This window comes from Battus philenor, unplaced genomic scaffold, assembly GCF_028537555.1.
Source record: "Battus philenor isolate CCGP_79_NKW_IND1 unplaced genomic scaffold, ilBatPhil1.0.hap1 SCAF_3, whole genome shotgun sequence".
NCBI lineage: Eukaryota > Metazoa > Arthropoda > Insecta > Lepidoptera > Papilionidae > Battus > Battus philenor.
Genome location: NW_027181693.1, coordinates 3,873,633 through 3,886,001, shown reverse-complemented (window position 1 = coordinate 3,886,001; position 12,369 = coordinate 3,873,633). Strand labels below are relative to the sequence as shown.

Genomic DNA, 12,369 nt, shown 5'->3' with positions numbered 1-12,369 from the left:
TAACCCATCTGTAGACAATGGAGGTTGTTTTCGTTGCGTTATGGCGCGTCCCGCACCAGCGGCTGGTATTCAGCGTCCCTTTGATGCTATTTATTTGCGCTTCGTCCTGCGACGTAAATAGGCGGTTGACACGAGCAGTGCATGCTGACTCACTCCAAAACTCCAGCTAACAGTTCGAATCTGTTGTATCTCTATGCTCCTTTTTGAACTGAAAACATCGTTTAACGTACTAGATGCTTTTATATTTTTGCTTTAATCTTTCTCTAGGCTTCATAAAATTGGTAACTCGTTTGTGAATGTCTCTAATTCATCTTATAATAAATTTAAAGATTTCATTTAAGAAAAAAAGTTATAAAAATCCTATTATATAGTGAAGGATTTTAAAAATGATAATAAACCTTGGGAATCAATTCCTCTAACGTATTAAGGATGCTGTAAGTGACCATAAAAAAACAACCTGATTTTATTGTGGGCTCTTAGATCATGACGTGTCTGAATACCTCTTAACTTTAAAATGAACGATCAATTTATAACAGCTCAATTTTTTTGTAGTTCATGTAAAATTGGACAAGTGGTCACTACAAATGATTCTATATGGATAGTAATGACTAAGTGAATATTCTCAATGTAAGGGCACATAAAGTATTGTTTTAGTTTATCGTGCGAGTACTAATAATTAATTAAAAAATTCTCACTTCAGGTTTATTATTTCAATTGCAGTTATTTGCATTATATATTTTTTTTATTTTTACACGTTTTTGTTACTATCAATACAAATAATTTAAACTCAATGTTCTAAATACTTTTTTGCAAGATTCGGAAATCCGTAATTTAATTGTATTCAAAAATATGTAATGATTATATAAAGAAGTAAATATAAACAAAGTTAGTTAATTTATTAGTAAAAAAACAAGTAAGAAATGTAAATAAAACACAAGAGTAAAAATAACAGACGGTAGTATTGAATATGTTCAAGTAGAAGTAAGGAGAGGGCACAAAATGTTTGCAAAAATGATTACTAAGAAAGAAAGAAAGTGAATGGACACGGTCTTCATGCCAGTGGCAATAAAATATATAAAGAAATACTTTATGGCAAAATACAATCGCTAAAAATAGTTATAACCCTGTAATTTATTATTCCATTAACGTGAACGAACATTTCACACTTGCGGATTTTGTTCATTAGCCGTGGCATTTTAATCATGCGTAACCCTTCGGTATTCAAGTCACGATGTCCTAAGAGAGGGCCCAAGACGGCGCCAGGCAAACGCCGGCGTCGTTGGTAATCGAGTCGAGAACGGAAGGTCGCGAAACTTGAGCCCTCCATTCCCTCCTGATCACTGCATGCATCATACTGCATAATACTATATATAGACTGTAATGACAGTGCTTTGTTGTTTAGCAGCTAATGGAGTGTACCAATTATTTGATACGTGGTATCGCTTGCACGGGTATTAAAACATTATTCTTATTATAATATTGTTTGTAAGAATAAAATTGATTGTTATGTATCCTTTCAACAATATATTCAACGTATACAACTACACCAACACCAATTTTTTATAAGGCACATTATATATACTAATTTATGTAGATATTAGGAAATATATGTCGGTGTTAAGTTAATATAAGAGAACAATTGAAAACAGAACTTGTACATGTCACAAAAGATCTATCAGGCTTACCAGAACAAATATGTTTTCGATATGTTCTTTGTTTTTGCTGGTTTCAGCACTTCGCGTGAAGAGCAAAAACAGTGCATTTTATAAATTTAATATTTTGTTTTTTACTTAAGGCAAAAACATTACAAATCTTAAAACAGGCTACGCTGTGCATGCATATAAAACATCTAAATTATAAGTTTTGGCTGGTGATTATCACCTCGAGGATATTGGACAAACATTTGGATCACCTGTTATGAATTCCTTTTCGATTTCTGTAAAATCTACATTACACAACATTATATTGAAATCCGAAATTGGAAGCTTGGTTTGCCGATCATTATTGATTCATAAACAGGGTGTATGGTTAAAGGTATAAATTTTATACTGCAAAAGCTTTAATAAGATGAATGTGTAGCTCATTTCATTTTAATTGTTAACAGTATATGATACACTCTATTCAAAAACCTTGGGTGCAGAAATAAAAAATAACGTAATAATAAAATAGTAATAAAAAGCGTTTTCATAATTGTCTGTCCCTACAGTCTTTGGTCTGAGACTTACCATCGTATATCGTGGGTTTGGTTCCCGGGATTAAATCTTATATAATTCACACTTTATGCAATAATTATATAAGATTTCCACCGCTATAAATCTCTAGGAGACGGGCAGCAGCGTCGTCTGCTTACCATAATACCACACTGCAATCCCAATCCGCCTGCCAAGCGAGGCGATTATAGTGTATCCCTCCATATCATTGGAGAAGACTTATGTCTTACAGCGAGCGTCTATGGGCTGAAACGACGACGAGAGGATGGTTGGAAATGGGTTTAAAAGCTTTAAAAATTTTACAGAGAAAACAGCTATACATTCACTTCTGTAAAAACCACAGAGTTATATATAACAACTCTATAACCTATCATTCTGTATATGTACGGTTCCGAAATAAATCTCTTTTTTGTTTACATTTTTTTATTTAACATTAGGGGATATGCGCACAGTTCGTTTTCATATTTTCAGTGGAAAGCGGCAAAATTTTTATATCAACTTACTAATACAATAATTCACTAACACTAGTCAATTAATATTTAAAGAATCTCTTTTAATGGCCTGTGATAACATTACAGTTTAACAAGGTTTAGTAGTACTTGGAAAAAAGCATTGCACTTGAAAAATAATAATGAAGCAAATTGTACTAAACATATTAAGCTGGTTTTAATTTCATGTTTACGACAAAAGCTTCATTTGTGAATCTCACCGTTGCGTTTCTACGCGATGTTGTTAACGTACTTTTATTAGTGAAAGTATGCACAAATACTCTAGTCATAGTTTAGCGCTTGTAACATCTGACGGATAAAACGTTGGTAGGTTTTTATTGCAATTAACAATTTATATGATACGTGTAAGACGCTTATTCCATCAAAATCGTTTCCCATAGTTACAGTCCTGTGAAAAACGTTGGTATTTAATAGAGATTACTCACATCTTTAGTGACGAGAAAACAATAATTGCTACGTTCAATAGTTGATCCACATCAGTCCCCATTATTATAAATGACCTCGACATATTATCTTTACTTTTATATTTTGTAATCTCGGTCAAAAGTAGTTTAATCAATGATGAATTTAGCATAGATTGTTCGTATAATTATTAATATTTTGAGCTCTTCACATAAGACGCCAACAGCATATAGAGGCGTTGCAGTAGTTCCTTCCGCCACTTGGCTTTCTGAAGTGGACGTTGTGATTGGCCCGACAATTGCAACCGACTAAGTCGAGGTTCAGTCCTTTCAGACGTCCGTGTGTCGGAATACTAAGCGGATAATATCGACAAGTGATAGCCCAAATCGATATCCCCCCGTTGGGGTCGTAAGTCTAATTACTCCATGGAGCGGGGATCCAGGCAATTTAAGAGCCTAGCGGCAAACTAGTAGTATGTAGCGGTCCGTGCCGAGGGATCCCCGAGAGTTTTCTACTTAAAAAGAGGTATTAGGGGCTAGGTGCTTTTTGCGCCCTACTAACTGAAACCCGCGTAATATTCAAATGCCACTTCAGCTTCAGTAACATTCCGTTCAAAAAAGAGTCGTACTTTACTCTTTTATTATATTTAATGTTTTGATAAAAGTAGCTTAATTATAGTCAGTAGTATGTATATGTAAAATAGGTAAATGTATTTCAATTCAAAACATTTATTACGTTTTGCTATAAACTTGCTCATTTAGTTTTTTTTTTTTTTTTTAAATAAAAGGCGGTATACAAGCAAACATTCAGCAATAGTTGGGTAAAAAAAAATCGTTCGTAAACCTGTTGTTAAAGCCCATTCCTTTAATAATTGCATAATTGTTTTTTTTTTTAATATTACGATTCTCAGCCACTAATTTATTCCAATTCACAGCGTCTAATTATTAAATTAGTCGCATTTGATTAATTGTTGTATCGTGTTCTGTTTCACGCAACTCTTTATACAACCCTTATCGTCATTAGACGTGTGCATAATGTAACTAACAGTTTACGAGTTGATACGTGGACGTCAATGCACTTGCCACGAATACCTTGTGACGTCACGCGTTGTGGCGAATGTAATGTGAGGTGATTGGATTTTTTACGACTTTTTCACAGTTATGAAACTAGATAAACAATGATTGAAATAATCGTTCCTACAATCTATTACGTCAGATTATATTAGTTTTGTCTAAATTGTTCTCTGTAGTTCGCTTACATGATGATTGGTTACATGTCTAAAAGTCTTTAAGAGATGAAGTATAACTAAAACCTTAAAACTGCAAGAAATCACTTTGAAATATGTTACATTAATATTTCTGACTGTATAAAGTCTCCAGGGACATTTAGTAAACAATAATTAATTTTATATGTAGTATTTCTAATTTAAAAACACTTTTTCTCAGTTTGTCGTCATAAGGTTATTATTTTTATTTCTGAAACCATTAATTTTTGAACAGGGTGTACTACACAGTAATTGACAGAAAATGAACTATACATTTACCTCTTTGAAGCTTTTACACAAGTTTCTAGTTACCCTTTACATTGAAGTCATCTGTATGCATAATACCTTTAGGAAATCATTATAGATCTCGATAATAAATGATATTATTTCGAAGAACATGTTTATTATTTGATGTTCTTGATGTATGTTAGGTAACAGTTTATGGACAATTTGCTGTCAAACAAACGAAGGATTCGATTACCCGGCGCCAGGCGTGGTCCACGATTAAAAATACAATATGGTTACCACTATACTGCCTTGTTAGGACAGAAGTTTCTTTCTGTCAATATATAATTGTAATATTATACTACCGACAAAAGAGGTTGCATTGTGCTATATGTATCCAGAAAAATTTCCTTAAAGCGGCTACAATCTGTAGTATGTGAAAACGTATTTATTTCTATAAAAAAATTGTTCTCCTTTCCTCTGTTTGCGGTTATTTCATGTGGTTTTTATTATTATTATGTGAGTTGTAATTTTTACTACATTACGTTTGGACATAACATATAAGCATTAGTAACACTGTAATGTAATTGATTACACAAGGAATAGGTAATTTTTCGATTTAGGATCATCTTTTGCGTATAAAGTCAGGTATAAGTTTTCAATGTTGTTTTACTCAACTTTATGAACTTGTTTGATATATCATGTACAATAATCTAACAGTACTAGTGGCGTGTAACTACGTAGTAGCTGCCGATGATTTTTTCGATGAAGGATTTTTTTGTAATTATTATCGTGCTATACAAGGACATTGCATGTTTGAATATCAATGCGGAACTAAAATATCAATTTGTTATACAAGTGTTTTAATTTGATTGACGTTATTTTCAATGTTAGGAAAAAAGCAGAATAATTTAAATTGTCATGATTACTATCACATTTTGACGTAAAAATTGATAACGGTTTTTTTAGCTTGTAATTGATAATAAAATGTCAATATTTATTAACACAAAAAACATGCTGTTTTTTAATTGATTTTGAAGTGAAATAAAAAAATATTAGTACGAAGGTGTATGTTATCTGTTACTTTTTAAATAATTTATAATTTAATTTTAAATGTAAAAGTAAAACTTAGTTGAAGTTTTTTTTTTTTCAAGCAGTGAGAAAGTTATTGCATTTACATAGATAACGGTCCTCGTGTCGATTATAAACGAGTGTTATAAAAATACCTCCAACTGAGTCATTAATACGTGAGCATTGAACTTCCCTTTGGGCTAAAATAACTTTCATTTTCTTGTGTACATGGGCTACTCTATCGATGTTTGCATATAAAGAAATAATTATTGATCATGATTTTAATATTTACTTTCAAATCACTTTGGGAAACGAATGTGTCATGTATTAATAGAACACAAATATTAATAATGTTTTCTCTCGTGCAGTGGTAGCTCAGTGGCAGAGGTTTGGGACTTTTGATCTTATGTCATAGGTTTGATTCCTGGGATATAAATATAAGTGTATATAAGTATAAATTATAAAGGATTGTTACTGCTCACAAACAAGTCACAGATGGGCAGCAGCGTTCTCTGCGTGCCATAATACCATACTGAGATCATTTTCTTCCTGCCAAGCATGACCATAGTTGTAAATCCCCCCATAGACATCTTTGGATGAGGCCTCTAAGCCTGTCTTTCAGTGGGCGCCTATGGGCTGAAACAATGACAATGATATATTTTTCTGTATTATCATTATGATTTCTGAAATCATTGATTGAATTTGATATGCCTTACATTATTGGACAGCAAACGTGCTATACATTAACGCCTATGAAGCTCTTACACCTGTAAATAATCATCCTGTATAATGTTTATTTCAAAGACATGCAAGTGACTCGTGTTGTAGAGTCATACACTAATTAATCATGACATGTGCTTATGCAGAAAGTTAATTTTGCCACTTACTCACATCGGCCTAAACTGGAACGTTCTGGAACTTGGACACGCTAATACTTTCAGAGCATTTTGTTAATAGCGCCTCCGATAGCGGATTCGTGCTAGTAATGATCTCGTTAATAGCCCGATGAGCCGGAGGATCTCGGCGCACATTCCGCGCATATTTTCACGCCACTAATTAGATTGCGACCTTCGTTTCGCTCTGTCTGTCCATACGTATATTATATACGCGCTTGCGAAAATTGGCGCAAACAATAGCTTTTAAATTTAAATTCAATGTAAACAAACTGTTTGCAATGTTGTGTATAGTTTTGTGACGTCGTGTCTCGTCTCCTTGCGACGTTTTCTTTCAATATATTTAAATTGCAAACGAACAATTCTTGCGGACAAGTGTGAAACTTGCCAACCGACTTGTGTATTGTTTAATTCTAATAAATCGATATCTCGGTTCGTTAACTGATAGTGCAAACAAATTATCAGTCATTAGATTTATTGCGTCTTATATTACGACGTAGTAGTGATTTGTATGAGACGATTGAACCGTTTTAAATTGTTCATATTTCGCATACCATTCATACAATGAAACAGTTCGTTCTTTAAAAAAGATAAATTTTATTTATAGTCCTGAACAGTTTATGTGAACATCAACGTGTTAGTATCCGTTATCTGTCCAACTGAGAATAAGACTTACGGTTCATTAATTAAATAACAGTACGTAATTAGAGTACAAAGAACAGAACTATTGGATACTGCGGTGGTACGCTCATTGACCTCTGCACGGGCGATGTGTCTAATAATACACCCTTTATCGTCCTTTGTTCCGTTATTCTTACTTAGTAACAGGCAGCTATTTCTATTCCTTAAATAGTTATAGAGAAAAAATAAAAAAGTATTTATTATGTTTTATTTCATTTTATATAAACGTAAGTAGAATCACATTGGCTATCCTAAGTTTATCGTCATGTATTCGCCTTAATCCTAATTTTAATCTAAGGAAATATATTTATTTATGTTTTATTCTATATTCTCGCGTTTAGGGGGCAGATCTATAGCAAAATGATATTTAAAGCACAGTAAACTTATCTCAGATTTGTCGAGTCGCGGGGTATTATATAATTGGCATACGCCTTATAAGGAAATTATTAAATGTTATAACAAGTTAAAAACCAACCGGCCTTGTCGGAGTCGAGGTTGGCTCGGGTGTCACAGGGGTCGCCAACCCCCGATCATATTAAATAGATGCGTTGCTGCAGTTTATTCAGCCACTTCTTCTCCAAACACTTTCCGAAGTAGTACTAATATTATGTAGGTTATAGCAACTGACTCGAGGTTCAGCCTTCTCGAGCGCCCTTGAGTCAGAATGATAAACGGATATTATCGTCGAGATACAGACCAAGTCAAGATATCCTCGTGGGCCTAGTCAATCCATGGAGCGTCTGACGAATCGATCGGCAGCCTCCCATTCCAGTAACTGTAGTATTCCCGGGGAGTCCTCGAGCTTTAATACCTTAAAAGACGTTTTAGGCTAAGCGCCCTGACTCCACTAACCTGCGGAATCTGCAAATGCCACTTGAACAGTAGTGCAAGCCAGGTCCAAAAAACATCGACTGCGAAGAGCCGCGTTTTAACATAATTCCAATGCGATATTTAATTAAATTTAAGGCTTCATGTGATAAGTGGGACGAATACGATATTCGTTATTTAATTGCGTAAAGTTAAGATTGGTAACATTATATGCTATTGTGTTTTACATTAGTGTACCTAATAGTTGAATTATATCTGTCAAGCGCCGGAACTCAAACGCAGGTTAGTCTGCCCAAATATCGATTTCACAACGATGAATTGAAGGTTTAAATCATGGTTGCACAGACTTATTAAGACTAGGGGCCACTCAGGCAAATCATGAACTAATGGCGGGCCGGGCGCCAGAAGTATAGGAAGTTAATTTTTTTGGGTTTTATTCTGGAATGGAATTCAATATTTTTCGAATGAACGAGAGGATTATTTTTGCACTCGGCGGGCCACCAGTATCCGACCGGCGGGCCGCGGTCAGTATCCATGGTCTAAATCAACCATTGATTAATAAATTCGTAAATTTACTCGAATGTTGCTCATAAAGTGGAACAAATTTTTACGGGTTTTACACGACGATTGTTTATAGGTGGAAAAGCTTTGAAGGTGCTCATTTGTTGTCAAATAAAGTATGGTACAGATGTCAGAAAATGAATGTTGCACACAAATAATAAATAAAGTGAAACGAAAAAAGCGTTTAAATTAGAATTATTATATGTTAGAATTATTTATTGTTTACTATCTATCTCTGAGTTTTAATACTGTCAGAAGTTATTGGCCTGTTGCATTTAATAATAGAATAAATAAATTAATATAACATATTGAACACACCCACAGTGAATCCCATACACCTTGCGGGGTGATTAAAAATACGTGAAAAAGCTTTCAAGCTTTTTGCCGACAAATAGCTAAATAATCACCCGCTTTAAAGTTTTTGCACGAATTTCCACTCATCCTGCCTGTATAACTATGACATAAATGTCCGCTCAGCTGTCAGCTCAGTCCTGCTTTTAATCATGCATGCTGCAAAGTACCTTTGAGGTTGAGAACATAAAAATAATCCAATAAAAATTAGGTTTTTTACTTTTATGCTTCGTAAGAGGGAGGGAGTTGTATGCTATTTATTATTTAGACGCTGCGTCACGGCGCTTTACTATTATGTTACGAATTAGAAGATTTTTTTCTCAAAAAATGGTGTAATCAAAACAAAATCTAATAACGTATGGAATATTTCACACTTTTACATACAACTTATAAGTGTTGATTTGGTTGTTCTTTTTTGTAGTAAGTGCTATAATTATATAGTAATGTAAATTATATTCAGGGCATGCTTACCGACAAATTCGGTAAGTTTGAATTGGAATCCTATGGCTGAAATAATTATGAAATTAGATAAATAATAATAAAAATCTAGTAGCCATTTACAAGTTAAACTTTTCTAGTATTTTATACAAACAGCTGTTCTACAGTTTTTCTAAAAAAAAAACACTTTATTGTATTAAAGGTTAATAATAAATACAATGGTTTAAAAAATTGCTAAGTTTATTAGAAAATTAAAACAGTGACTCCTTTTACGAACAACAAACGATGTTAGGAAGCGTAGGAGCCTCGATAAAGTTAAAATGGAGTGCGGTTCCAGTTGAATCATTATCGGCGCAAGAGTTCGAACTAGGCGACTGTTCGTACGTCGTTTGATAAAGCGCTAAGTTTATTGACCTACAACATTGTGGAGGGTATCCGAGATACGATGACTGCTTACCCTTACTTATTGCTTAATTATTACTTAATCATTTGTATTACGTTGTTGTTACACAAGGATAATAAAAAACTTTTTTTTTTTTTGATTAAATTAATATAAACTTATGTTTAGCGTAAGAAGGTAATCGAACCTTCTAATATTATTCATTTAATTATACGGTGGATTGTGTAGGAGGACATATATTTTCCATTCGAATAGATGTACCGATAAAGTGACATTCTACACACCTGTAAATCACCTTATGTAATTTTAGTGGTCACTGTATAATAATTTAAAATAAAAAACTCTATGTTATATTAAACGAATTCAATTTCTGTTGTGACATAAACAAATATTGTTGTCCAAAATTGGAATTTTAACTCTCGAGTTGCGTTAAATGCATGTACATTTTAGAGCGCAAGTAAATTTACTCAATAGCTTGTTTGCAAAAACATTTTTTGTTTTCGACGGATATATTTGAAAGGTTGTTTATATAAAGTGAAAGCTATAAAATTAATTAAACACACGTGACGGAAGTGACCAAATCCGCGATCAATGCGGAATTATATTGTGCGAAATTTTACACCAATACGATTTGCGGAAAGGGAAAGGTGCCAGGTGACGGAGATATAAATCATTGATTTGGATCAAGTATTTTACTCAGGCCGATTAGACTGTACAATCGGCCGAGCAAAATCTGGAGCGGTTTATTTTAACAGACTAGATCTCTATATGTAAATATTCTTTATTGAATTAGATACATATTACCTATATTATGCTTGGTGTTCGTATGTTGCTTGTCGCTTATTTCAAGGAAGTACAAAAAAAAAAATAAACGATGACGATTTTGATATGCATGCGACATGGAAGTAATCCGAAAAAGGGTATGTAAGCTAAACATCAGACAGATAATTGCATTTCTAGTTTTCTAGATCAATGACAAACACTACCAGCAAACTAATGATACGCGCATGCGATACGCAAATCACATGTCGGCGGTGACACGTTTCTAACTACCGAGAGTAAACTGAGTGACGTCGAAGCCGTAGAAATTGCGTTCTGCTGTATTAAGTGACGCACGCCAACCGTCGGCTGCATCCGATTACGACTGCTCTACAACGATATGTGACATGGATTCGCAACCGGCGCCTGCTGCGACGCGGCGGCCGTGGAATATGGTAAACCTAACCGCTTCACTATCGATGCGTGCGTCGATTAAAGCGCCATCCTTTGTTGGAGATAAACTTTAAAACTTTACTAGCTACAACACCGTTTAAACCAGGTATTTTAATTATAAACTGGATGACCCGTATCACCTACGAGGTGACACTATCACACACTTTTTTCATTTCCGAAACTTAACTGTTTTGTATTCCAACAAAACAGGCCAAAGATGAGACCTCATACTATAGTTATGAAGCAAACAAATTTATGAAAGCACCTACAAATATTTGTCAAAAAAAAAAAGTAAAGACATCCAATTATTCACAGCAAAGGAACATTTTGAATCTGAAAATTAAATTGTCGTTATATCTTTGTCATCGTTTGAACTTTCCCTGAACCTCCAAAAATATTTCAAGTTTTTGGTCTTGAAATATTTTTAGCAAATCAGTCCAACAGTTCTCAAGTGACAAACAATTGATTTATATTTAAAAATATATGTGTATATGTATGTATATGTATATAAATTTATTTATTTAATATTACTTCCAAAGGTGGAAAAAAACACTATTTAAAATTTTAACTTGAAATTAATTTCAAAGTTTAATATTTTTTTCATAGCTAATGTTTTGACTTTTCGTATAGTATTTGTTAAATTTATTTAGCGTTATCATTTTCCTCCAGCTCATCCTGAATCTATATATACGTACATGATATACCTATTTCTACCATGAGGTGTCCTTTGACACCTTAACGATTTTACAATATTGTCCAATTTTCAATCATTTTACACTAAAATTCCAGCAATTTGAAAATCTAGACCGGCAACACGGAATCCCCCGTTATAATATTCCGTTATTGTTTGCATTGTTGCATTTTACTCCAGATCATTGAAGTGATTAGTTCTAAAATCAAATGTACAACGCAGTTTTTCGTTCTAGGATTTACTTCGCAGGGACTTGACTTCATTTTAAATATGCAGTTGTGTAAAATTTGTTCAAATTGCCATTTGTGGTTTTCATTTTTATTTTTTTAGTTTAGTCTAATTTGTATCTAATTCTAAAGATGTCCAGAATTTCCAGAATCAAAGAAGTATTACAAATAATATAGGTGAAGAATGTTCGGAGAGATTCATGTAGTCTCACGATCTGAAAGAGAAGATGTGCAGGATGATTTTTTTGAAAGTAACTATGAAATAGATAGCGAATATAAAAATTACTCGTCAAACACATAAGAAAAACGGGAAGATATTTCCAATGTAAATAGAAGCCGAAAGAGAATGAGGTTTCTGGCAGGTTCTGAAAATGTACCTGGTCCAACTGGATACACCAAAAGAAAT

The 12,369-nt window shown here is 33.6% G+C and overlaps 1 protein-coding gene across 2 annotated transcripts in view; it reads left to right on the top strand.

Moving 5' to 3' along the window:
* LOC137927112 (protein bunched, class 2/F/G isoform-like) overlaps window positions 1-12,369 on the top strand; it is a 156,181-nt gene that overhangs the window by 3,876 nt on the left and 139,936 nt on the right. The gene's annotated exons all lie outside the window — the stretch shown is intronic.